Raw genomic sequence first — 27,474 nt, 5'->3', positions numbered from 1 at the left:
CAAATGGTTCCACCTCTAGGAAAATATGACTCTCCCTAGCAAATAACTGAAATGCTGAACATGATACTATGGGAAAGCTGGGGGGATATTGAAAAGAGAGAGCAACCTAAGCCTGGGTTAATTCTGTGTACATAACTGAAAAGCTAAATAAAGTCCGGATCTGCATTGATATACAGGATTTAAACAGAGCCATACGCCACTGCCAGTAGCTGAGAAAAGATATTGAAGAAGCGGCAGCTGCATTCTTGGACGTTAAAAAAAAAAAGCGCCGTATTAAATGTAGGACATGCAAGCTGACAAGTAAGGTTAAACGAGTCAAAGTTTATGTTAGCAACTTTTCATGAACCATTCGGGCTAGATTCTCAGCTGCTGTAAATCAACCTCCCGCCATTGACTGGAGTAGCACTTTTCGGATTGACAACCAGCTAAGAATTTGACTCTATGGTTGTAAAGAGACCCAAATGCTATTGGGAATGGGCTCCGCTCCTGGGGCATCTCAGAGTGCTATCCAAATGGTCAGCTGCAAGTGTGTGACAAAGGCTTCTCTTCTAGCCGCTTGACCTGGAGAGGTGCTTGTCATGCTTTGGGTGGCTCCATGTTCTTCCGTGAAGAGAAGTCCCTGGGGAGGAGGGGAATGCAAGGAGACTACCTGGGCTTAGCTGATGGGGGTGGGGAGAGGTTGAGCCGTAAGAGGGAATGACAGAGGCATGGAGAGGCAAAGCAGGAGACGAGGCAGGTAAGTGGATGTGGCCAGACATGGAGAAAGGCTGGACGCAGACTAAGCAAAGATGGCTCGGTTGTGCTCCAGGTAAGACACAAACTGCTGTAGAGACGGCCCCTCAGGGACACAGCCCGGGAGAGCTGCACTGGCGGGGGCGGGGGGGGGGGGGAAGGAGGAATCTTCTGCACACTTCATTCCCATGGCTCTGTGCTCAGTGAGTCTTTCCAGAGGCTCTGGCAAAGGACACAGCCTAGGCACAGGGAGCTAGACAGACAGAGACCGGAGTTGTGGATGCTGCCTCCTCGCTTTAGACTAGATTTCCTGTAATGTTCTCCGGCCATGCCGATCCCAAAGGAGCAGGCCGTGCTTATGCGGGAAGACCCCCTCGTCCGTTGCCTTTGCGCCAGGGGCCCTGAAGAAAGCTGCACGTTCAGCCTGGCCTGGAGATGCTGACAGTGGAGCACTGGCGGGGAGAGGAGACACAGAGATGCTTGCAGGCTTCGGTAAAAATCCTGTGGCACCAGCACTCGGTGCCGTGGTCTGGAACATCAGTCGGGTCCGTGTTATCAGGGCCTCGGGCACATTGGTGCCACCTGGCAGTGCTCTGGGAGCATGGGCACTCCTCCCAGCTGTGATGCCCACAGGTGAGGCTGCCAAGGAGGGGCTGGGGAGAGAGGAGGGGTGGGGAAGCTTTGATGAGTAGGTAGGGGTGTGTCTGAATACCTACAAGGGAGGGTGTGGCAGGGGGGTGTACAACGGGGTATGAATGTGTATGCAGGAGTGTCAGGTGAGAACACACAGCTGGGGGAGGCAGCATGAGCAAGCAAGCCCAGGTGTGAGCGGCCGCCCGTGGGTGACTGCTTCTGGCTACCTCTGCGGGGTGGGTGGAGTGCTACCCCCTTCCCGGGCCTGTCTCCCTGGCTGCCCATGTGGACACCTAGCACTCTCTGTCTTGGCACAGTGAGGCCGCGGGGGGCCCAGGACTGAATGGGCCCCAGCACAGAGAGGAGCAGAGGCCGCGCCGCTCGGCCTGTCGCGCTGATTCAGAAGCAGTGAAAGGAGCAGGGGAGCAACCCACCCGGTGAATGGCAATTAGGCCCCCGCGAGGCACAAAGCCGCCAGCTGGGGAGCGGGGCGAGAGCCTCGCCCTCCCACTCGGCAGTGTTTGCAAACACTGGAGGCCACTTAGTGCAGGGAGGTGTGAGGGAGCCGGCTGGGCGGGGAGCAGGAGGGGGGAAGGCAGGCTCAGGGCTGCCCCCTCGCGGCCTGCCGTGGGCGGCTGAGGGGATCCGCAAAGCAAACCAACAGCCCCAGGCATCCCCTGCACCCGGGGCAGCCAGAAGCCCTGGCCAAGTCCTGCAGCTGGTTGCTGCGAGGTGTAAGTGCAGGAAGGACAACACGTGGGAATCCAGGCCCAGCATCCTGGGGCACTGACCACATCGTTCCCGCGCCCCAGCCGTGGGTGGGAACCTCGCTGCACTGGTAGCTGGGTGATGAGCAAGGAGCTAGGATCCTGGAGCCGGCCTGTGGTCCCTGGAGTTGGCTTGGCCACAGGGCTGCCGGCCAGCTCCCCAAAGGGGCTTTGTTCCCGCGAGCGGTTCCGGGTGCCCAGTGCTGGCAGCTCCTCGCCCGTCTCTGTGTCTGCAGCCAGGGGAGCAGGGTGCGCCGGGAAAGAATGTCCCTCCTGAATGCCCCCAGAGGCAGGCCTGACAAGCCTGAAATCGAGCTGTCAGTTCCCGTCTGGACAGCCCTTCACCCCCATTCGCTCTGCCTTGTTAGTCTCTCCTGGCCATTCACGGAACACAAACAAACCACTTAACCCTCTGGCTCACACACTCCCCCAGCCGGAGGGGGCGGGCGGGGGAATGCGGGCCCAGTGCTGCACTTCGGGGCGGGACGCAACCCAGCTCAGTGTCATGGGGCAGGGAGCCCAGAGCGCTCAGGGCAGGCTGGGAATCTTGGGCGGGGAGCCCAGGGGTGGGGTGTGAATCCTGGGGCAGGGATTTCAGGGCGCTCAGGGACAGGGTGTCGGGGCAGGGATTTCAGGGCGGTCAGGGACGGGGTGTCGGGGGCAAGGATCTCAGGGACGGAGTGTCGGGGGCAGGGATTTCAGGGCGCTCGGGGCAGGGTGTCAGGGGGCAGGGATTTCAGGGCGCTCGGGGGTGAGGTGTCAGGGGCAGGGATTTCAGGGCGCTCAGGGACGGGGTGTCGGGGGCAGGGATCTCAGGGATGGAGTGTCAGGGGCAGGGTGATCTCTGCTCCCCACCTGGTCCTGAATCTCACCTCTCCCCCTCTCCTGCCCCTTCACGTGCCCCTAAGCCTGATGCCTGGGCTGCAGCGGAACATCGCCAGCCAGGAGCCCATGCCTGGCCAGAGAAGGCTCCTCAGCCCCTCCCATCTTGTCCATGTCTCTCTCATCCCCCCGCCCCTCTATGTGCAGCTGAGGCATGTGGCATCCCACCCTGAGACTGGTGGGGGGGGGGTTGTTTCTTCCCATGACTAGAGGGACCCCACTTGGCCACAATGGCAGCAGCCCTGCGTAGCACCCAGCCTTCAGCCAATCCCTCCCTGTTCCCCTTCCAGCCTCTCCCTCCTCTGAGACCCTGCCTCACCTCCACATGCCCCCTCCCCTGCTGTGAGACCCACCGCAATCCCTATGCCCCTCGGTGCCCTCTCCCAGCCTGGAGCCCCCCACCCCCATTACCCCCTGCCCTGCAGCGAGATCCCCTCTCCCACCGCCGCGCCCTCTCCGCGCCCCTCTAGCCCTGCCCCTGCTGCGAGATCCACCCCAAACCATCCCGAACGCTGGCTGCTAATGAAAGAGCAAGTGTACAGAATTTTCTTTGACACAATTAAAAAGCCCGGGGTCTCGGCCTTCTCAGCTTGCTGCAGTGTGTTCAATTAATGTAGCATAAAAAATCATTATGCAGGGACACAGATGGAAGTGGCCAAGCAGAAAATGCGATGTGCAACAGCAGAAAGACCCCTCTTCCCCAGGTAAACATTACGGCAGGGATCGGCCGCCCGGGCCTGTCCCAGGCCTGCAGAGGGGCAGAGCAAGGGCTGCTTTGGCCTGGGGTTTCTTGCTGTGGTGTGGCTTCCTTCCAGCCAGAGCCCAGGAGGATGTCCTGACAGGGGTTGGGGGGCAGCCCCACTGCAGGGAGAAGGGGGGATTCCCTCACAAGGGGATCCCTCTCCTGCCCCCATTGCAGCCAGCAGGGACCTGATGGTCTGTGCACCGACAGGAGGAGATTAATGAGGGACACCAGCTTGTTTGAGTAAAATAAACAAGCGTGTTTGCTGTGCAGAGTGCCCCAGCCTGCGGCTAATGGGTCCAATGAGCCGCAGACACCTGCTTCAGCAGGGTGGTGCGTGCATGTTTGTCTCCCCAGGCTCAGCACCGGGGCCTGCGTGGGTGCAGGGCCCAGAGCACCGACAGCCAGAACTCATGTGTCATTATGCACAGGCACGGATGAGGGCAACAGAGCAGAAAACCAGCCCAGTTCATGTGACTCGGGGCTCAAAGTGCAGAGGACCCCACATGGCAAGTGCTGGGGGGAGGACACAGACGTGCACGAAGTGGCACATGCGTCCTCTGCAGCTGTGCCCATCTAGGTCCACGTGCAGCCCCCGCCCACCCAGTGGAACACAAGTGTCTGCTCAAGAGTATACCAGGCTGGCTGCCCAAGCACCCACGCGGACACCCACGCACAGCAGCATGTGTACATGCACACACACGCATGTAGAGTGCGTGTACGTAGAGCACATGCCTACACGCTTCCCCCCCCCCCCCCCCGCATGGAGAGCCGGGCACACTCATTCCCCACCAATCGCACAAGTGCTCCCACGTGCAGAGATGCCCACCCAACGGCCTCCGGGCGCCGGCACCAGGCATAGAGAGCTCCACCCCAGAAGGAGCGGTGAGCACGAGAGGAAAAGCGCTCCTGGGGAATCACCCCCCCTGCCCACCAACACACACAACCTGTCCCGTCCTTCCCCCTGCTCCAAACACACCTCACTGCAATCAGGGCTGGCATCCCCACAGGGAAGGGCGAGCTGGCCTCAGGCAAGTGGCAGCCCCTGGTGAGAGGGACTCACCGGGAGGGAGCGAGAGACCTGGGGATCAGCTACCCCCCAGCCTCTGCCCGCCACACCCTACCACCCTCCCCCTGGCTAGCACTGCCGGATATGGGCTGTCTCCTTGCATGCATGGGCACACGCACACACACTTGTGCTTGTGCCCACACCCACGCACAGGCAGACGGGTGGTGCGAGTGAGCCCTTCGTCACCCTGTGCTGTGCTCCAAAGGGGCGTTGCAGAGGCAGAGAACAGCCAGGGTGTGAAAGCGTCCAGCCACGCCCTGTCCCTCCTCCAGCCCACCCACTCTGCCTCCGCCCGGGTCACAAGGTGAGTCCCCGCATGTGAGGAATTCCCCGTGCAATGGGCCCAGGCTGCTCAGCAGCTGGCCAGGCTGTGACCCAGGGCCGCTAGCTCACAGTGCACACACACATTGATACCCGGGCTGACATGCCCATGCGCCGCTGCCGTGCCTCCCCCGTTCGCCGGGCTGGAGCAGCCTTCTGGAGTAAGGGAGCTGGTGGCTCTGTCTGTAGGGGTGGACTTCGTCTTGGAGGGGCCATTCCCTGACGTAACAATCCAGCTTCATCTTTGATTCCTGGCGATTCCAGGACAGTCCTGGAGGGCTGGCAACCCCATCCGTTCCCTTCCCCCACCCTTTCCGCCTGGCTGGGCCAAGCAATGTCAATGAGGCTCTTTCTTGCTTGGCTGGCCCTCCCCCCGCGCTGAGCCAGCCTGCCCGTCTTGCCCCAGCACTGTGAAAAATCTGTCACCTAGGGTGTATTAATCGGCCTGGAATGATAATCCTCATCGTGTTAACCCAGCCCCTTGTTCCCCCCACGTAAGCCGCTGGTGGGGGTGGCACTCGGAGTCCGGCATGGCCAGGGCAGGCGGCTGATTTGCTCTGTTAATTTCTGGTGCAGCGAGGAGTTAATCCTCCTCTGCACAGGAGTAAAATGGCCAGAAGTAATTCACAGCAGAGAAACACAAGGGCAGCAGGCAGTGGGGGGAGGCCAGAGAGCCTGGCAGGGGAAGGGGTCTGGTTCTACACACAGGGTGCGGGGATAGAGCAGGCAGTTCTGCTGCGGACCCAGCTGGGGTCCGGGACTGGGGAGGTAGGTGTAATGCCCAGTCCCGGTGCAAGCTGGACCAACGGGGATCCAGTGTGAGAGACCTGATTGCGGGTTCGGTTCTGGAGGGGAGTGTCAGAGAGCTTAAGGCCAGAAGGTACCACTCCGGTCTGACCTCCTGCCTGTCTCAGGCCACGGCCACCATCCAGCACGGGCATGCGAAACCCACGAACCAAAATGAGACCACAGCATGTGGGAGCCTATTCCGTGCCCCAGGCAAAGAGCAGGGCTGACCACGGTGCGACAGTGCCCGAAGGACACCCAATGGCAGGGAAATGGTTAAGTGAGATCTACCCAGACAATACTTCCAAGTGCCCTCCCCCTCATTCCGCCCCTCCCCTTCCCCCTGGAAGGACTTAGATTCAGCTGCAGTGAGTGATGACATATTGGCCATCACATGCTGCTCTGGAAGACTGAAGCGAGCAAAAGTCCACGTCAGTGTCTTGATAAGGACCGTGACATGTTCTGACTTCCTAATGCATTATCGCTCTATACACCTGGACAGTTAGTCCACAATGACCAGCTAATGCCGGCTTCTGGATTTGCATTACCCTGTGGCGAGTCTCTTCCAAGGTCTTTCTGGCAGAACTCTTTGTACGCTGTCTGGTTGGGTTCTAGGGTTGCCAGGTGTCCGGTTTTGAACCGGACAGTCCAGTATTTGAGCTTTCTGTTCGGGAAACAAATTGAGACAATAGAAATGTCCGGTATTTTCTAAATAAGATGTAGTGTAGATTGTGGTGTAATGTCAAGTGTGTCTGGTATTTTTGTTGAAACCATCTGGCAACTCTATTCAGTTCAGCATTGTCTCTGAAGCTAATTTGTGCTGTTTGTTTCTCCTTTCAAAAGCCCAGTATCATCAAATCCTCGGTCAAGTTCTAGGTCCATCCTGGATGCTATGCTATGGCTGAGAAGGATGTTGGTTTGTGACCCTCGGATCCCAGGTGCTCTGGATGCTTCTGTCTTTGTACGTTTTTCTGTGGTGAACTCGTCCATGCAGCTGAGCGTTTTTCTAGGGCTTGTCATATCTGTGTTGGGCGACTTCAGCTTTGGGAGGGGCTGAAGGTGACGGTAAATCTCCTTAGTCCATTTTAAAGTCCACAGTCTTGCTAGGAATATTCAGTTTTACTCTCCCGGCAGGCTCGGTGTCATCCCAAGTGATAGATCTAGAACAAACTGGATTGTAATGTGGGTCAACTCCCTGACTGCTTTCGTGCACCAAACAGCTGCCAAGTGTTCATGTTTCATACATTTATCACACCATGCGCCCCTGGCAGTCCACACATCATCTCTTGGGGGGGGTGACTTTTCCATGGCATGTGCATGTAGGCTGAAATTTGTTCCTCTCAGCCTGCAAGTTCTCTCTCCTTCCTTCAGGGGTTTTCTGATAACTTCTAACACGCAAGTGTCTATTCATAGCTTCTTAGCTAGTTTTAGGTTTTTCAACTTGCTCCTGCCTTTTGTTTGGTTGTTTAACTAATTCTGATGGAGGGCTTGGCTCTCTGTATAGCTCTGGCTAGGGTTAAATCTCCCTTCAGTTGAGGTGTGTCTAGACTACATGGCTCCGTCGACAGAGCCATGTAGATGAGTTTACTAGACATAAGAAAATGAAGGGGTGATTTAAACAATCACCGCTTCATTTACATCAAAATGGCCGCCACGCTGTGCCGATCAGCTGTTTGTTGGCACAGCAGGGCAGTCTAGATGGGGATCTGCTGACCCCAGCACCCTTCGTCGGCAGATCCTGTAAGCCTCGTTTAAATCGCCGCTTCATTTCCCTTTGCTGAGTAAACTCATCTACATGGCTCCGTCGACGGAGCCATGTAGTCTAGACACACCCTTGTAGCTGTGGTGAAAAGTTTATATCTGTTAACCCAGTAACCATCCTGCCTCTGATAGTTCTGTGTTTTGCATTCCCCAAAATCACAGCTTTCAGCCAATGTACGCAGAGCTCCTATAAAACATTCAACATTTCCCCCTGTTCTCGAATTCTCTGGTGAAAACATGCTCTTTCCTAAACCAGATTTCTCTGGGGTATAACGTATGCATCAAACAGAGCCAGAATCCTTTCATTATCATCTTTGTGAGTGCCTTCAGTAAAGTTAAAGGTCTTAAAGATATGCTCTGCTTGCATCCTGTAAAATAAATGACTTGTGTATCGCTGATTTCTTTGCAAAGTTTGTTTACAACATAAAATCTAGCGAAATATTTCTTCCAGTCTGGTCATTATGAAGGTTTCTCAAAGCTGAATGTCTCGGGGGGCATTTAGGAGTAGCATGTTGATGGGACCCTGAAGCCTTTGTTGCTTTGTTCCTTCTGTCTGAAGCCTTTGTTACTGGTTTCCTTCTGTGCCTTTTCTTAGTTTACTACTGATGCTGTGTCATGTTCTTCTGTGCCAAATCTGGCCTGACTACAGAGCTTAAGTAAACCCACCAGGTGTGTTCATCCAAGGCCCTTTGCTGCTCTGCCAAGTATGACTTGGTCAGCTAAAATGAGATATTTTACACAGTACCAGTGAGTAGCTGAACAGTATAATACCGTTTAGCATGTTACAGAAATTCCCCTATATAGACAACTCCCCCAAACACACACCAGACCCACCACTTAGACTGGGTGCGCACACACACAACAGCACCTCATGTGTTGTGCATGTGTGTATACATGACAGGCAGGCACCTACATGATAGATGCCCTCCACACACAAAAAGTCACCACATGCTGTGCACACACCCTGAGTAGACACCTAACACACTATCATGCACTATCAGCCCTTCTTCACAGTCACACACACACACATGCTCTCAAACATCTGTGAGCCCCTAGAATTTGCTTGCAGAGCACGTGGGCAGGGTTGCACTGGCGTAATGTCTGTAGGGGCGGAGGCAGAGTTCGCAGCACAAGCTGGGCACCAGGGATGGAAATGCAGCCAGAGACCTACACGGCACATGCCAGTCTCCCCCACAGACTCTGTGCCACACGCTCTGCTGGGAATCCCTGTGCGCCTGCAACTGGCTGGCAGCATCTGGCTAGCAGGCCAGAGGAGAAGAAGAAGAAAACCTGCAGGAACAGGCTATCGCCTCCATGGATGGGGGAGGAGCAGAGACCTGGGCCAGGGCGACAGAGACCAGGGCAGCCAGCAGGCCTGAGCCCAGAAGAGAAGTGGCTCAGGGAGCTGGGAGGAGGCAGAGCAAAGAGAAGGATGCTAGGAGCCCCTCCCAAGAGGCTCTGAGCCGGGTGCCAGGCAGGGAATGCTGTCGCCTTGCCAGGGCACAGTGGTGCACGCTCTCCGGGGCAGTGTGCCTGGCCATCACTCCCTGTGTCGAGGGCACGCTGTCCTGCCCTGGCTTTGTGGAGGTGAACACCGCATGGCTTGAGAGATGGCAGCTCCGGCCTGAGGGAGCAGGCAACTGTGCAGAGAGGAAAGCAAAGACACTAGGCAGATGCCAGGGCAGGCAGAGCGTCCCGCTGGCCATGGAGCCCTGCAGGGCTAGGTTAGGCTGGAAGGGCTGAGCGTGTGTGTGTGTGTGTGTGTGTGTGTACAGGCAGAGGTTTGCATGGGTGTGTGTGTGTGTGTATGTACAGGCAGAGGTTTGCATGTGTGTGTGTGTGTGTGTATAGGCAGAGGTTTACATGGTGTGTGTGTGTATGTACAGGCAGAGGTTTGCATGGTGTGTGTGTGTGTACAGGCAGAGGTGAGCATGGTGTGTGTGTGTATATAGGCAGAGGTTTGCATGTGTGTGTGTGTATATGTACAGGCAGAGGTTTGCATGGTGTGTGTGTGTGTGTGTGTGTGTGTGTGTGTGTGTGTGCAGGCAGAGGTTTGCATGTGTGTGTGTGTGTGTACAGGCAGAGGTGTGCATGGTGTGTGTGTGTGTGTGTGTGTACGTGTGCACAGGCAGAGATTTGCTGGGAGGGGGGAGTTGCAAAGGTTTCCAAAGGGATGTGACTGTAAAGCCGTTGAATCTACACAGCATCTGGAGCTGCTGCCAAGAGTCTGGCAGACAGTCAGGCACTCAGATGTCTTGTCCAAAGAGCCCTCCTGGGCAAGCAGAAGAGGAGACCTACTTCCCCCAACTCACTCACACTCAAATCCAGACCCCAAGACTGGGGAGGGGGGCAGGGCTCAGACCCAGGCTGAGCAGGGGGCAATCAGGCCCTGCCCAGGCTGGGGAGGGGGCCACAGGGGCGTGCTAAGGAGGTGCGTGCTAATGCAGGGCAGGGGCTGCTCTGAATGACATTTTCTTACATTTCTTCCTCCTCTTTAGCATGTTGGCAGCTCCTGCTTAGCCCCCATCCCCACTAGGGGTCTGCCCTGGAAGCTGCAGCCCCAGCTGGAACCAGGACAAATCTCCAACCGAGAGAGGAGCACAGGAAGTGGGGTTGTCTCATTTCCCCTGGGTTATGCACCACTAGGGTTGCCAGGTGTCCAGTTTTCGCCCGGACAGTCTGGTATTTGTGGCCCTGGTCCAGTAAAAAACCCAGAAAATACCGGACATGTAACATTTCTGGGATGGAAGGCAGGTGGGGACATTCTTCCCCTGCTGTGTCTGGTGGGGGCGGGGCAGCGGGAGTGCAGGGATTTAAAGGTACAGTGACTTTTTTTTTTGCTCAACAACTTTGTCGTCCCCCCCCCCCCTTTTTTTTCTCAACAAGTTTTTTTCCCGCCATGGTTGGGATTTTTGTGTGAAAGTACCTGGCAACTCTATGCACCACCACTGCGCTTGCCCCGAGTCTCCCAGCTCTCCATGAAGGTCGCAGCGCAGTTCTGACCTACACTGAACCACAGCTCAGGGATCTGCTGCTGGACACCAGCGGTGGCTCAGGGCAGCAAAGGCAGCAGACGTGCCTGACCCTGCTGGCGTCTGAGCCCTGCTCTGAGCTACCTGCACCACGGTGTCAAAATACTGCAGGGAATATCCAGGCTGGATTCCTCTCCTGGCCTGCTCCTTAGCCTAATGAATCCTTAATGGAGGAGCTTTACCTACCTCCAGCTATACCTGCCAGAGCCACTGCAGCCTAGTGCAAACCAGCTGCAAGGACCCTAGTGCCAAACTTCAGCACGGCGCCAATAATCATTCCATGAAGCAGGTGCAGCTGTAGCCATGGAGCAGAGCTCGCTTATGCCAAGGCTGGATGTGACCTCTGTCTACCTTAAATCACACAGGAAAACAGAGGCCATAAATACATCATCCAATAATACTGGGTATAATCTAGACTCACTAAAGGGACAGTTGAGTTTTAGGACGAAGTAGAGTTCCAGGCAGATTTCTCCTTAGCAGTGTACACGGTGTTTATGCAGTAAGCAGCCTCTCCAATTAAATGCAATCAAGTGCTGTTGCAAATATTGATTTTGCGGGTGAGAAAGAAAACCGCCCCCAATCAATGCCTCTAGAGAACAAATGCCAAACTGTTCTTAACAGCCAACCGTGCTCTCCAGGGGTACAAAAGCTGACCAGTTAAGACCCAAAGATGTTGTATGGATAGGATTAAAGACAGGTACACAAGGGACGAGATGATGTTATGATATGAGAGGAATAGCTGAGCATGCCAAGTGGGAAGTAGTGTTTGCCTGGGCAAACGCACAGAAACCTGACTCCCTTGTGTGCACTGAAAACTATACTCAGTTTTGCCAATTTCAAGCATGCAGCCAGGTCCTCAAGAATGGAGAGATTGGTTTAAAAACCCTGGGATTTTAATTATTTGGTGCCTGCAATCCAGTCAAGCCAAGTCACAGTATTCTTCATAAGTCATTAACTCCATTGAGTTTTTAGTGTTTTCCCATGGTTTTGCTGGCTAGAAGCTTTGAGTTAAAAAAAGACACAAACAGAAGCTGAGCATCACACAAAATAACGCGACTCCAGGGGCTGGGGCTTTAAGAAGTACTGCAAGACATGGGACAAAAGATCACCAATATTAGGAGTTGCTGGGCGAAGGCTTATTGAAGCCGGTGGGGGTAATAGCTGCTCTTCATTCAGGATAAATATCCGAAGCTGTTCAAACTCCTTGTGGGATAAGCTAACTTGCAATAATAGGAGTCGCCACCCAAAACACATGCCACATGGCCGGTCAAGAGCAGAGCTATGTGGCTGGTGGGGTTTCACTGTGTCCCGAATGTGAATGCAGAATGCTGGTATTGTCCGGTAGAGTTGTGTGTGTGCGAGAAAGCGGAGGAGCAGCTAGAAGCAACGCAGAAGCAGACCGAGAAGGCAGCAAAAAGTCAAGGACAGCCAGTGTGGCATTTGTAGCTTGGCTCTGAGAGAAAGCTATGGGCAGAGGGTGCTTTTTTGGGTACAGTTGTAGTTAATGCCTATTACACCCACTGGTGTGTAGGGCAGCAACAAAGGTTCGCCATTTTTGTTTGTCTTTGGCCATTTTCTCCAGTGTGTCCCAGTTGTAATTCATCCTCTTCATGTCTGCCTCAACAGTACGCTGCCATGTTGTCTTAGGTGCACGTCTATACCCAAGACAGCATGGGGGTGGGGTGGCCATGTTGCACTGCCCATGCTTACGCCCAATCTGTCCCTCCCGCTCTGTCGCTGAGGGCAGCACGCGGCAGCCGTTGGCTCGGTGAGCAGAGGCTGCTGAGAGAGTGGAGATGACCTCTGGCGTAAGGTCAATTGGAGGGAGGTGGGAAGATAACGGCCCCATGTTAGCGACCACCAAGGGGACATGCCTGCCACTTGGTTCCTGACTCTGGCGGAGGGAAGGGAAGGGAAGGGCTGTTATCTGCTCCTGGCCTGGAAAAGGGCCCTCTGGTTTGCAGAGGTTATCACACCAGGGCCCAAGGAGACACTGCCCGGAGCAGGACGCTAAGCAGAGCTCTCCTCCTGTCGGCAAGGCAAAGTGTGAGGAGGTGGATGGGGATGGAGCCTTGAGGGGTGAATGGGGGGGGCGGAGAGGAGGCGTGCTAGGGCTGCAGGGCTGGGCAGGCTGCTGCTAAACAGCAGGAAGAGAAGCCGGTTGCAGCGAGCAGCTGTGGGGAGCAACAGGCAGCGGGGTCTGGTCTGAGTGGGAACCCTAGGGACTTGGATGGGGCCCGGGCTGCGGGGGTCTATGCGGCAGATAGCAGGGGGGGCTGACATGGGGGAAAATGGTGGTGGAGGAGTCATAGGGAGCAGGGCCAGGGCGCTGGCTGTGGGGAGCTGGAGGGACTAGGGCTGTGGGCGCTGGCAGTGGGGAGCTTTAGGGGCCGGCATTAGCCCCTTACCCAATTCCAGGGCCTTGCCCTCACCTGTCAAACGCAGAGCGGCCTGGGATTACTGCCAGAGAGGCGTCTGCATTCGGGAGCCTGAGGCCAGAGCACTGCTCCGAGGCCTAGAGATGGGGAGGTGGGTGGGGGGAGCTATTGGGAGCCTGGGGCAGGGGGTTTGAGGCCGGGGGCTCGGCAGCCCTTCCTGGAGGAATTCAGAGCACGCTCTAGGCCAGGCTCAGAGCCTCCTGAAGCTACCACCAGCCCCGTGCGAGCGACAAAGCCCAGGGAGTGGCAGCACGGCCCCTTTCCAAAGCCTTCCCGTCTCCTGCAGGGCAGCCCCACGGCGCTTGGCACTGCCTGGCTCTGGAGACCGAGGGGGCCAGGCAGAGCCATGCCCCGGAAGTGTAAAGGGCCCCCCATCAAGGCCATCTCTTGCCCTCCTTGCTCTGACAAAACATCCACCATCTTCGCAGGGCACAAGGGTCGAGTCTGGGGCTCGGGTGCCAGCCCGTTACAGGTCTGCAGAGGCGGCGCCAGCGGCAGGGAGGCAGGACGAGCGTCTATCCCAGGGCGGCTCAGCTCAGAGGCAGCCACGGGCAGGAGCAGGCCTCAGCTTCTCTTTCCCAGGGGCAGCCGTGTCTGAGAGGCGTGGCGGATAAGTGCCCTATTGGCAAGCATCCCTATTGGCACCCGCTGCCTGTATCCTTCCGCCTGCCCAGTCCCATTGAGCTCCCACATCCGGGGAGCTGTGGATTCCTGGTGTAACCGATCCGCGGGGGCGGGGGGCTGTCTCCGGCAGGGCAGAAGGAGCAGGGTGGGTGGGTGGATGCGGCCATGGCGGGGGCACCGGCTTTTTGTCTCCGCTCCGCTCCCAGGACTGGTTCTCACCATTCGAATATTCATGGCGGGCGCTTCTTTTGCTGCAAGGCCCCCTCGGCGGCTAATCCGGCCAGAAACGGCCCCAAGGGCTTGTTGACCGAACTGGCATATCCCTTAAACAAACAAGCCCTGGGCCGCGCTGGCCTCACAGCTGTCAGCCCAGCAGGCTCGGCTGTCAGGATTAGGAGACACCCTTTCACTGCCAGAGACCTCTCTCCTCCAGGGCCGTGCAGGGCTGTGTGCGGCCCGGCACCCCTCTCCCACATAGACCCGCCCCCACAGGGAGATCATCCTGCCCCCCAAAATCCCCAGTGCCACCCCGGAAAGGGCATCCCTGTCCCATTCCGATGCTCCCCCTGACACAGACAGCTGCCCCAGTGCCAGGGCACACACTGCCAGGCCCTGCCTGCCCTGTGCTGGGACATGTATTTCAGGTCGCGGCCTGTCCCTCAGCCAACCTCCTGCAAGGGCTGGTTCAGGATATGGGGCTGCTCTACATCACCTCTGCCTGGCTGCCGGGCCCTCACCCGCCCCTCAGCGAAGGGTGGGGTCACTGCAGCAGGGAGAGGGCCTAAGCAGACAGGGACAAAGAGAAGCCCCCCCCCACCCTAGCTGCCAGGAGAGGAGCGTTAGATCCGGCCCGGCTGTAGTGGAGGGACATGAGGGGCTGGAATGAGGGGAGGGGAATGTGCCCCCTCCCCCTGCTGCGAACGCTGCCTCCCGTCTCGGCCAGCCACCCTCAGCACCGCCACCACCCCATCCTTGCCAGGTGTGCCGGACACAGGCTCCCTGGGGCCGGCACGCGGGTAAAGCACAGACAGCAAGGAAAGGCTGTAGCGGTCCCCTGCTGCCGTTCCATGGCCCCTCCCGCAGAGGATGCTTCTTTGGGGGCAATTCCCCTTTCTTCCCGCTATCCCAACTCAGCCCATGCCCCAGGGAATCTGTGGGCCACTTGGGGGAAAGGATTTGGGAGAGGGGCCTGCTGGAGGGTCACAAAGGCAGCGCCAGGCCCAGGCACGGAGGGAAGAGATGGAATTACCCCCATGCGAGGGCGGGAGGGGGTTGTACACGTGTGCCCTGGGCCAGGCTCTGAGGAGTCGTGCGGGCGCTGAGGCAGGAGGTCTATAGATGGGTTAGGAGCTCCGTGCGGTTCAGGTGGTCTCACATGCGGCTGCATTCCCAGCTGGGCACAGAGACGTTTTAAGGAGGTGCAGGGAGAGCCGTGCTAAAGCTGTCAGCTTTTACTGCCGGGAGAGACCAGGCTCCCCTGGCCCAGCCGGCCTGTTACTGCCAGTCAGTGCCCTGGGGAGTTCGGGGGGGCTGGGGGAGGGGAGGCAGGGCTGCTGGCCAGTTGTAGGTGTAATTCCATCTCTCCCCTCTATGCCTTTTCCTGGCGGTGTCTCAGGGTGTGTACATGCCACGTCCCGGCACACACATACACAGACTGCCCCAGGGTGTGCACGCACCCACACCCTGCCCCACTGAACATATTAACGTGTGCACACACACTCCTACCCCAATACATGAGTGTACACTGATTTTCTCAGGGTGTATACACACCTTTCCCAATGCCTGCATGCACACAGACTGTCCCAGGGTGTGCACACCCACACACACATCCATGGAAGTGGGGTGTGCACTTATGCTCACAGACTGTCACAGTGCACACGCACGCCCTACCCTGCTGCGTGCTCACAAGCACAGAGCTCATACAGAACACATGTATGGGGCAGGATTTTTTTCCATATGACATAGGGGGAATTTTGTATTTATGATTTTAAATTGGGCTTGGGATCTTTCGGAAAAGGGTTGTATTTTCGAAAGATCTGAGTCTAGACTGCCGTTTTTTTTCCCAAAAAAGCTCCGTTTAAAGAAAAAAAGCGGCAGCCATGTTTATGCTAATGAAGTGCAAGATATTGAAATCCCCGCTTCATTAGCAATTTCGACGTGCCTAATCTACATCTCTCTGTCGACAGAGAGGTGTAGTCTAGACACAGCCCCAGCTCTACTGACCGCCCTAATCCCACCCCACAGCTCCCCGCCAGCCCTAACCACTCTGCCAATTTACTCCTGTCCCCCAGCTCTCGGGGCTGCTCGCTGTGCCTCCAATCCATAGCGCATTGTTCCTAGGCAGTCAGTAAGAATTACAGATTTACAAGACATTCCACACATCTATGATTCTCTCCGTGATTATTAATTTATGTTCCCTTTAATTACATTGCAGGGTTACCAGCAAAAAGATTGTCCAGTGGGCGGGTGGGTGTGGGAGTGAATGAGGCAAATAACACAGGATCTTGCCTTCATTTCCAGCGCCCTCAAGGCAAGCCAGAGTATAACCTCGCTGGGGAAGGAAGCTGTGCAGAGCAGGATGAGGCTGGTGTATCCGAAGGAGGGAGAAGCTCAGAGAGAGGGGAAGGAGGTAGGGAGAGAATATCCTGGAAGACCACAAGCAGGGAGTAAGGACGAGAAAGGTGCAATGGGTCCCTTTGCACTGGGCTTGGCCCCAGGACGGGGAACAAGACTGCCCAGGCAAGGGAAAATTCCTTTGCCTCTACTGAAGTCCTGGACATGGGGGCTGAAGTGGGGAAGCTGACACGGACCCTCATCCCGGCAGTGATTAGTAGGGACCGTTGCAACAACCAGTTCTGTGCTAGCCTGCATGGGGACCTGCAATTGCCAGCACCACTGGGAAGGGGCAAATTTCCTCCTCCTTTCCATCCCTGCCTAGGGCATGTGCTAGCACAACGGGGAACCTACCCCAAGGGCGTTACTGCCAAGAGAGTGAGAGGAAGTTGCCCCTTTAAGAATAAGGACGGGCAAGAAATGAATGACGATTCTAAGGGGGCCGAAGTGCTGTTGAAACTTTGTGTTCTCTTTGGGAACAGGGTTTCGACAAGCAGGAAGCAATGAAAATTCTATTAAAAAAAAAAAAAGCTGCTAAAGAGCCAGAAAAGGTATACCTGGAAAATTCAGAAAGATGCTGCTTGGCTGCTTGGGAGGGGCCATACCCTAGAGCAGTGGTTCCCAAACTTTTCAGCATCACGCCCCCTTTTTGATTTGAAAAACCCTCATGCCCCCGCCCCCCAAAATAGCAGAAAAAAAAAGAACTGATCAGGGCTGAAAAACTGTCGTGGCCCCTTTAATTTCCAGTGTAAAAAAAAGGTTCCGGTACTCCAGGGGAAAAGTTGTTGACCAAAAAAAAAAAAAAAAAAAGAGCAGAGCAGGAATAGCCTTTTTAAGGTGGCCATTTTGAAGTCTGCCTGGGATGCTACGCCCAAGCCAGGAAAAACAGAAAATATCGGACATTTCACGTGGTATTTTCTGAATTTTTTTTACCGGCTCTTTCTTGCGGGGGAATTGACTGGGGGGAGGGAGACTGGGTCACCTCATGCCCCCCCCTGGAATTTCTTCATGCCCAACCCCAGGGGTGTGTGCCCCCCCAGTTTGGGAACCTATGCCCTAAAGCATTAGGGTTGCCAGATGGTTTAACCAAAAATACCGGACCCCCCCCCCCCAAAAAACAACAAACACTGGGGAAAAAAATTCTGTTGGGGGGGGGGGGAAAAGGAGGAAGACCAAAGTTGTTGAGCAAAAAAAACAAAACAAAAAAAAGATCCCAAGAGTTATTAGGGCAAATAAATAAATAAAATAAAACAGCATTAAAACAGCATGGCCCCTTTAAGTGCATGCAGAGTCAGAATAGGGATAGGAAGAGGTGAGGTTGAGCACTAAGACCCAGGGAAGGCATTCCTTCCCCTTGCATCAGCTATGTTGTTTTCTTGGTCAAGCCAGAAGGGAGCTTCCCTGCGGAACCAGGTAATCAGGGGGCGGAGGTCCAGGGGGATCCGGGGGTTGGGCCCTGTTGCTGAGTGTGTTGTAGGGTTGCCAGGTGTCTCGTATTTTCGCCTCCTGGCAGGGGAAAAAAATCAGAAAATACTGGACATTTTAGGTGTTCGGTATTTTCTGAATTATTTTACTGGACAGGAGGCGAAAATACTGGACTGTCCGGGTCAATACCGGACACCCGAAACCCTATAGAACATGGTGGGAACAGGCAAACAAACAATCTCACCGTACAGCTGAAAAGGATTTGCGAAAGCTCACGAGCACAGAGGAAGGAGCTGGGGGGGAGCCAATGTGGTACCAAACTTGGAGCATGGCGGAAAGGGATCTAGGGGTCATAGTGGACCACAAGTTGAATATGAGTCAACAGTGTGATGCTGTTGCAAAAAAAGCAAATATGATTCTAGGTTGTATCAACAGGTGTGTTGTAAGCAAAACTCGTGAAGTCATTCTGCCGCTCTACTCTGCACTAGTTAGGCCTCAGCTGGAGTACTGTGTCCAGTTCTGGGCGCCACATTTCAAGAAAGATGTGGAGAAATTGGAAAGGGTACAGAGAAGAGCGACAAGAATGATTAAAGGTCTAGAGAACATGACCTATGAAGCCAGGCTTCATGAACTGGGCTTGTTTAGTTTGGAAAAAAGAAGATAAGGGGGGACATTATAGCGGTTTTCAAATATCTAAAAGGGTGTCACAAGGAGGAAGGAGAAAATTTGTTCCTCTTGGTTTCTGAGGACAGGACAAGGAAGTGCAGCAGGGGAGGTTTAGATTGGACATTAGGATAAAATTCCTAACTGTCAGGGTGGTCAAATATTGGAATAAATTGCCAAGGGAGGTGGTGGAATCTCCCTCTCTGGAGATATTTAAGAACAGGTTAGATAGACATCTGTCAGGGATGGTGTAGACGGAGCTTGGTCCTGCCTTGAGGGCGGGGGGCTGGACTCGATGACCTCTTGAGGTCCCTTCCAGTCCTATTATTCTATGATTCTATGAAACTTCAAACAAGGAGAGGAAGAGCGATCCTGGCAGTTACCAGCCTCTCCACGTGACGTCAGCCCCGAACCAAACAAAACCACGGAACAAGGATAAAGAGGCAGAGAGAAAGTGGAGCCACGTACAGGGTAAAGGAGCTCCAAGCACATGCACATGCTAGGTCAGGGGTCTAGCAAGGAGAAACCAGGCCAAACAAACATGCTGTGCTTTGTTTGATCGAATGGCCGGGGCAAAAGCATTACAGGCGGAGGGGAATTGTAAGTGACGTATTGAACGTGGCTTGGCAAAAGCAGATTCTCAGAGTAATGAATTCGCTCGGTTGTGGCCCTACCTCCGGGGGGGCTGAAGGCTTGTGATAGCGAGCGGCAGGGGAACACAGACGCGGAGGCCAAAAGAACTAACGTGACACTGGGAGGCATAAAGAGGGTAGGACAGTGCGGTGACACCACGGATGGGTTTGGCCCCGAGAGGAGCAGTTGCTAAATCAAGCCAAGCACTGATGGAAGCCCGGGGGAAGGGGGGCCCACGGTGCCAGGGTCAGGGCGCTGAGCAGCCCCTCAGAGGCAGCTGCCGGGGGAAGGGCTGAGCCTCTCTCTAGCTCTCCCGATGCCCTTGGAAGGGAAGGGGTCAGAGGCGGGTCAGCCGAAATGCCCCCACGAAGGGAACTCTCTGGCTGATTAAAGGAACCACTTGGTCTGGGATTTGTCTGGTTTCTGTCAGGTCGGCCCTGGGGAAATCGGCTCTGAGCTGCGCACAGAGCGCTGGCAGAGCCTCGCCCGAGGGACGGAAACAGGGCCGAGAGGGAAATGGCGGGGAGGGGCAGACGCACACACTGGGGAGGAGGGGAGAGGGCAAGCCACAGAGCTGCAGAACAAGCGGGCGAGCAGCCCCTGTCCACGGGGCACAGACCAGGCAGCTGCCTCTATCACAGGCCCGAGGCGAGGTGTCTACCTGGGGGCCTGGGCCAGTCAGGGAGGGAGAGGGGCCCTGCGCAGAAACGGTGGCAGCCAGGGCTTCAATTCTCACAGAATTTCCCTGAGTGGGGCACGGGGCTTCTGACCCATGGGAGCTGTCAGGGCGTCTGCCCCATGGGTCTGAAGAGCTCCACTCTGGACCGCTCTGGCTGAATGGATGCCATGGCTGCAGCCTTCATTCCCACCTCTCCAGCTCATCTCTTCTGCGGTCCGCCGCTTCCACGCCCCGCGTCGATGGAGATTAATGGGAATGTGCTCTCTGTCAGCCCCCTCCCCAGCAGCAGCACAGCCAGGGCAGGGAGCCCGGGCGTGGGCGGAGGTGGGGAGAGGGAGATGTTTTCATGCTCTGGAATTCCAGGTCATCTGCAATTAGATTAATTAGCTAATGTTAATGGAGGCTAATTAGTAACTGTTTGCATGGGCTTTAGAACTATGCTGGGCCTGATAAGAGCTAAGGATCATCCCCCTTCAGTCTTCAAGCCACTGATTTGGGGGGTGGGGGTGGAGCTCAGGTACCCCGCTGATGGGCTTATTCTCAGTACTTCGACTAGAATTATGGAGATTTGTAGGGGCAAAGGGAAGGAAGGAATTCACCTGGAACTCTGCCACTGATGTTATGTGACCTTGGGAAAGTCATCTAGTGATGCTGTGCCCTGACAGACGAGCTCTGCCCAGAGGGGGTGCTGTAGAGACTAGCTTGTTGGGTTTCCTGTTTACAAGACACTAAGTGTGTCCTGCGGTTTCGGACAGCCCTTGCAACACGACGCCAACCAGAAAGGCTTCTCCATGAGGCTGGCACACCACCACCCCTAGACATGGTGCTGAGCTCTGGGACAGGGGGGTGAGAGGAGAGCCGTGGGAACTGAGGGGTATGGGCAGGTATCAATGGAAGCCACTGGCGAGAGGCTGACAGCAGCTGGGGAAAGAGGACCTCACACAAGGGACTACTGGTACAGATGAAAAGGAGGCAGAGGGATTGTTTAGGATGGGAGATGGGGCAAAAGGCAAAGGTATCCGCAGGTGTGTCCTAACCACAGGATGGCGCTGGCTAGCTGGGAAGCCCCATTATCTGATACATTTGAAACTGGGCAGGAGAACAAGTTACAGGTGATTCCGCCCCACCCTGGGTGGGGATGGGTTCTGCGAGTCCTACTCATTGTCTCCAGATCCAATCCAAAGGCCCATGTCCTAATCATGAGCAACACTGAGTGGGAGGAAAGATGTAAACACAAGAATGCGGCTGAGCCTAGGCAATGGTCAAGGGATATTTTTAATAGCTGCCTAAGAACCCCCAATTCTACTGTCGTGACAGACAGGTTCTTTGGCGAAACAACATCCTGGTTAAAAGGGGAGATAAACATGACAACAAATGGAAAATGGGGAAGCTGATACCAATGAGTACAAACCAGCACTAGGATATGCAGACAATCGATAAGGAAAGCTAAAGGCACCACCGGACTATCTATGGCCCATAAAAATTAAGGACAATAAGAAGGGATTTTTTAAATCCATCGGGAAGAAATTAAATCCTAGAAGTGGTGTATATGTAGTATTAGGTAAGGGATGGTGAACTTGTCAATTGTCATGTAGACAGAGAGGAAGTATTCAGTAAATATTTCTGTTCTATATTTGGATAATGTATTCACATCTTATCTCAGAGTCGTAATACAACACTCTCATGCCATCAATAACTAAGGAGGGTGTGAAACAGCAATTATCAACATTACATATTTCAAACATGGTTGGGACCAGATAACTTGCATCCCAGAGTACTGGAAGAATTGGCCGAGTTGTTCGCCAAATCAGGAATATTGATTTTTAACAAATCCCTCGCTTTCTGTTCATGGGGGTGTGTGTGGGGGGGGGGGGGTAGGATTCCCCTAATCCCTAGTGGAGTGGGCAATAGTAATCCCTGGGTCCCTGACAGAGGACCTAAGTCTAGGCTATTTGAATGCTAGAGGATTGTTCCCCAGGTTAACAGAGGGCATGGTAAACGGGCAGGCTGTCCCCATGGGCTATGAGACCAAACTCAGTGCAAGAGCCTCAGAGGCAGGCAGTGTGCTCAGGGAAAACTAAGATGGGGCTCTGAAATGTGTAGCACCCCTCGGGGGGAGGGGGACAATAATACATAAGCTGCTAAGGGGGAACTCACTCAGCACAGACCCACCCCCCCCTCCCACCACAGCTCAGCAAGGCGCCTTTCCCTGGTGAGCTTCCTTCTGCTTTTGCTCTCCCGCCCTCTGGCTGCCCTGGCTCATTTTCAGCCTGCTCCTTAAAAGCAGGCTGAAAATTCATTCCACCCATACAGGGAGGAGAGACATGCCTGTGCCTCTTCCCCTGCCCTGCACACGTGTCCCTGCTCCCCCACCAGGTTGCAATGCAAAGTACGAGGGGGGAAACCGAGGCACACATAGAATTCATTAAACATGCCCCCCTTCGGCACAAGAGGCCACTGCGGCGGACAGGATTCAGGGCAAGCCAGGCCGTGGTCCTACCCCACATGGCAGCTCTGACGGACCAGACGAGAGACAGACTAGGAGTTCTGTCACAGTGGCTCAGAGTTACCACTTGGCTGGCTGTGTGACCGCAGCAGGGTCGGTGTGGCTGGCGATGGCAGCGCCCGTGAGGAGAGAGCGGAGCTGGAGTGGGGAGCGCCTGGCCTTGCTTCACAACCTGTGCAGAAGCCTCATGTCTTAAGGGGGCCCAGCCCTACAAACTGGCCCGTCTGACAGATGGAGAAGGCTGTAGCACTCCCCCATGCATGGCTCATGATCGTGTATCACAGCGGTGCCTGTGAACCCAGGCAAGGGGGGGCCCTGACGTGCTGGTCCCCGCCTCAGAGAGCAGGCGGTCTCCATAGACACGACAGGCACAGGGCAGAGCGGGTGGATGGATGGGGCATACAGGGTATATCCCACTGTTTCCTCCCGTCTAGCTAAGGACTTCCTGGGCTGGGTTCCAGCTGACTGATAAACCCGATTGTTTTGACAGTTCTGCTCGCACATGCTGGGGGAGGGAGGTGCATTGGTCCCTGAAACATGGGCAAGCCTCCAGCCAGGAATCCAGGCCAGGGGATGCACAGAGCAGAGATCATAAGATGAAGCAGGGCTGCTAAGCCCCAGAGGTTCAGCCTCAGGAGGCGTAGACGCCCTGCTGGAAGAATGAGGCCATTTGTGGTTTTTTAAGTTTCCTTCTGGCACATGGAAGGAGCTCTGCTTAGCAGCTGTCCTGATTCGCAGAATCGCTATGTGCAGTTCTGCCTCTTCACGGGTCTCCTGTCCCGGCCTGGGGGTGACAGGAGCTGCAGTGAGTTTGGGAGCTGTGGGGAACTCACCACAGGAACCGGGAGCCGTTCCCGCATCCACCATGAATGGCGAAGGTTTCCTGTGTTCTGTTGGCCACCATAACATCCCATTGCAACTCGCTCCGCAGCACAGTTGTAGACACAAGTACTGCCTGTTGTTCTGTGTTACACCCGTGGCCTATGGCCTTCATCGGGACACCTGTGGTTTGTGTCCTATGGGAAAGAGTCAATAAAACCCTTGTCTAGACACTTACTTGGGAATTTATAGGCCTCTATCACAGCCCCCCTTAGTTGCTTCTTTTCGAAGCAGACCAGCCCCGGTCATTTTAGTCTCTTCTCTTACAGAAGCAGTTTCACACCCTGGATTGCCTCTGCTGCTCTTCTCTGAGCCTTTTCCAGTTCACTGCATCCTTTGAGAGAGCGGGGAGCGGGGGGGAGGGCAGAACTGCGCATAGCACTCGGGGTGTGGATGCGCCAGGGAGTTACACAGAGGCATGATGGCTAATTTCCGGTCTTATTTACTGCTCCCTGCCTCACAGCTCCTGGGTAGATTCCCATTGAACTAGCCCCAGTAACTCTCAAGCTCTCTTGGATCTGGTGATTTCTGTCCCTCTGCGAGGCCGCAGGAGCCCGGGCTGTCAGCACGTCGCTACTGCTTTGCTCCCCAATAGATCCTGGAGCAGGGGGCATCGGGGAGAAGGACACAAGCTTGGGGGACCCTGGGCACCATACCCCCCAGAGCAGCGAGCATTCAAGTCAGGTGCTGGGCTGGGCATGAGCTCCAGGACTCATCTGAACAGCATCAGCTCCCCCTCTTCTCCCTCCACGCACAGTTCACTCCACTCTGGCCAGGTGCTTCCCTGCAGTGCTACCTAGACCCTTCCCTTCCTGCCAAGGGGCTCTCAGGGCAGAGCGGGTCATACCCCACACCCACAGCAAACGGAGCAAGCTCAAGATCTGAGCGGAGCAGCCAGCTCCTGTCCCCTACCCCAGGCAGTCGATCCAGCCATCTGCCATCACGCTGGCCCATCTGTCCTGTGTGCAACACAGGCCAAGGCCAGCCGGGTGCATGGCCACAGTCACCCTACATCCTTCCCAGCACCCCACACCCTGTCCAAGCTCCTTGCTTCAGCCAGTGGAGAACATCCACTGGATCACACAGATGCCGGCGATTCCAACCTTGCACCTCTCCACAGGATCAGCACGGCCCCTCGCCCTACTTTTGGGAGGAACAAGAACAACAAAATGTAGCATGTGCCAGAGGGATTTCCCCCTTTGGGAGGATGTGACACGCCAGCCGCGAGGCGCTGCAGGGCCCCAGGTAGCCTTGTTACCCAGTTTCTCTCCATGCCGGGTGGGGGAGGGCCAGGCTAGCGCCGAGAGAAGGTTACCTCATAAATTCCAAAAGCTGGCACAAGATGTCCTGCCTTCAGAGAAGGCAGCGAGTGTGAAGTTAAGAGATAAAGAGGGAATTATGCGATAAGGTCTCCTTAATCCCAGTTGCTTCATGCAATTAAAATGAGCTTCACCCGCCTGTAATTGGGTGGAGGCATTCTGCCAGCCACAGCGCGACCACAGGCAGCACACAATCAGCAGAGGAGGGTGCGCGGAACGGAGCAAGGAGACTTATCTCCGCCCCAGAGAAACCAAGGGGGCAGCAGAAGAGCAAACGGGAATTAATGAGACGAGTGCGGAAAGGCTGACACAAAGGATTAGCTGCCTTCCAACTCCACTGGCGCAATCCCCAGCTTTTCTGGGAAGGCTCCCTTGCATTCCACACACCCGAACCACAGCCAGGCCTGTGCAGCCGCCATGCTGGGCCCCAGGGCCAGCAAAGAACTCAGGCCCTGCTGATGGCTTGCAAATGGGCTCTAAGAGCAACCCTGCTGTCCTGCCCTGGTCCCACAGCAGTAACCACCTGCACCCTAGATCTCAGTGCCAAGCTCCTCGAGCCAACCCCCCCCAAACGCCCACTGGGGAGCCACGCCGTTCCCTAATGCTGTGTGAAAGCCCAGGGCTGGGACCAGCGTTGCCCGCAAACCGGGCACTGGTGCAGCTGCTCAGGAGCGATTCCAGTGCTGCCCCGCTGATTAGCAGCGTGCCCACAGCTCGGTTTTTTTGTTCCTGCGGGTGGTGCACATCCACACATGCCTCGTGCACCTAAAAATTCATGCCGCACATAGCGGGAAGAGATTAGAGGCAACAGAGTCATTCTCTCACTCGACTCTGCGCTGATTAGGCCTCAGTTGGAGAACTGTGTCCAGAATCTGGGCACCGCATTTCAGGAGAGATGTGGAGAAATTGGAGACAGTCTGGAGAAGAGCCACAAAAATGATTCAAGGTCTAGAAAACATGAGCGATGAGGGAAGACTGAAGGAACTGGGCTTGTTTAGTTTAGAAAAGAGAAGACTGAAAGGGGACGTGAGAGCGGTTTTCGGGTATCTAAAAGGGTGTTACAAGGAGGAGGGAGAAAAATTGTTCTTCTTGGCTGAGAAGCAATGGGCTTAAATTGCAGCCTGAGAGGTTTAGGTTGGACATTAGGAAAAGCTTCCTGTCAGGGTGGTTAAACACTGGAATAAATTAAATAGGGAGGTTGTGGAATCTCCATCTCTGGAGATATTTAAGAGCAGGTTAGACAGATACCTGCAGGGATGATCTAGATGGTGCCTGGTCCTGCTGTGAGGGCAGGGAGCTGGACTCGATGACCTCTCGAGGTCCCTTCCAGTCCTAGTGTCCCAGGGTTCTGACTGGCTGGGCTGCATGCCTGTCAGAGCAGAGGGGATACGGTTCTTGCTCAGTAGGTGGGCTTCACTGGTACGTAGGATGGTCGGTGTGACCTGCAGTCATGGCTCTGTACCAGAGGTTCCCATGGGTGGCTATCTAGGGAAGGAAGGGGGGTGTAGTCAGGGGACGTAGCCAGGAGCGTACTGGTAATCAAATAGGCCCGGGAAATGGGTTGAGAACGGCCCTCCCCATGATGTCACCCCTGCGTGCCCCTCAAGCCCTACCCCCCCGTGTCATGTCCGGCACACGGCGCAGACAGCAGGTCGGGCTCTGCGTGCCGCATACAGCGCGGACGCGGAGCCGCTCAGAGTGAGGGGCAACGACGTGCGGACACGACTGCCCACCGGGAAATTCCCGGTATCCCGCCGGGCCAGTCCGCCCCTGGACGTAGCGTTGTCCTGAACACCAGAGGTCCCTGAGCATTGTGGAACCACTGAGGGCCGAGATACAGCAGAGGGGCCCCACTAGGCCTTGTACCCCCAGGAGCAGCCATTTTCAGACTTGCTTTTCCATTCACCCCTCCCCAGAGACTCCCCTGCTCTGCCCCAGTGTCTGCTTGGCCCTCTGTCTGAGCAGGAAGCAGGGCTCAGGCAGGATTAATGGTGGGGGTGAAGGACGGGATTCAATGGTGATCTGCACAGTTTTAATACACTTTTTGATAATGAAGTTTAAATAGCCTCATAAAAGGCCCCCCAAAGGCGGGAGAAGCCTGCGGTTTATTAGGGCCATAACTCTCTGGCTGGCATTTCATCAACGTCCTTTTAATCTGCACTTGGTTATTTTATTTCTGGTTAATATTAGTGGCTGTAAATGTTACTAGGGGCAGTCTCCTTCCAGAGCCAGGGGTCCGGTGGGGAGACTTCCCCACAGCAAGGGGTCAAGGGGAGCAGGAGGCCCAGGGATGAGGACCTGGGAATGGCAGAAGGCTCATAGGCCCAAGTGAAGAAGATGTGGGGCAGGGAGTTTGGGGGCTGCGGGGAAGAGTCCTAGAGCCACGTGGCTGCAGACTGTGGGGCTCATCACAGATGTGGGGGCCCCTTCAGGCCAGACCGAACTGGGGGAGCCAAGCCAGCCATCCTCAGTGGGCAGGGTACCCGCCGCTGCTGTCCTGCCCCAGTGAGGTGGTTCTCACGGCGGGGCAACAGCAGGATCTGGGAAGGGGTGGAGCTGCTTTAAAACCATTAATCGGCTACCTGCAAAAATAACATGCTAAGAGGATTTAGTGGCTCAGAGTCTCTCTCCACAGGGCAAATGCAGAGCTTATTATCCCCCACTAGTCAGAGAGAGAGAGAGAGAGTCAAATCCAGAGCCTGAAAACCCCCATTCACAGCTCAGCTGACTGCTCTCTCTCCTGCCTGGCAGCCTCCCCCCCACTCAAGTCCTGCCCCATGGCTCTGCCGACTGCCCTCGGTCAGTGCCCCTGCAATCCCTATCCTGCTCCTACAGCTCTGCCAGCCCCCCACAGCTCCCTTTTGCAGGGTATGCACACCCCGTCCCCTTCTGGGGTCGGGACGCTACTGCGGTTATAGTCACACACCCCTCCCTAGGCTAAGGGCAGCATGGTCCAGTGGCTAGAGTCAG

This window comes from Pelodiscus sinensis, chromosome 10, assembly GCF_049634645.1.
Source record: "Pelodiscus sinensis isolate JC-2024 chromosome 10, ASM4963464v1, whole genome shotgun sequence".
Lineage (NCBI taxonomy): Eukaryota > Metazoa > Chordata > Testudines > Trionychidae > Pelodiscus > Pelodiscus sinensis.
Note: the sequence above shows the minus strand (reverse complement) of the source record.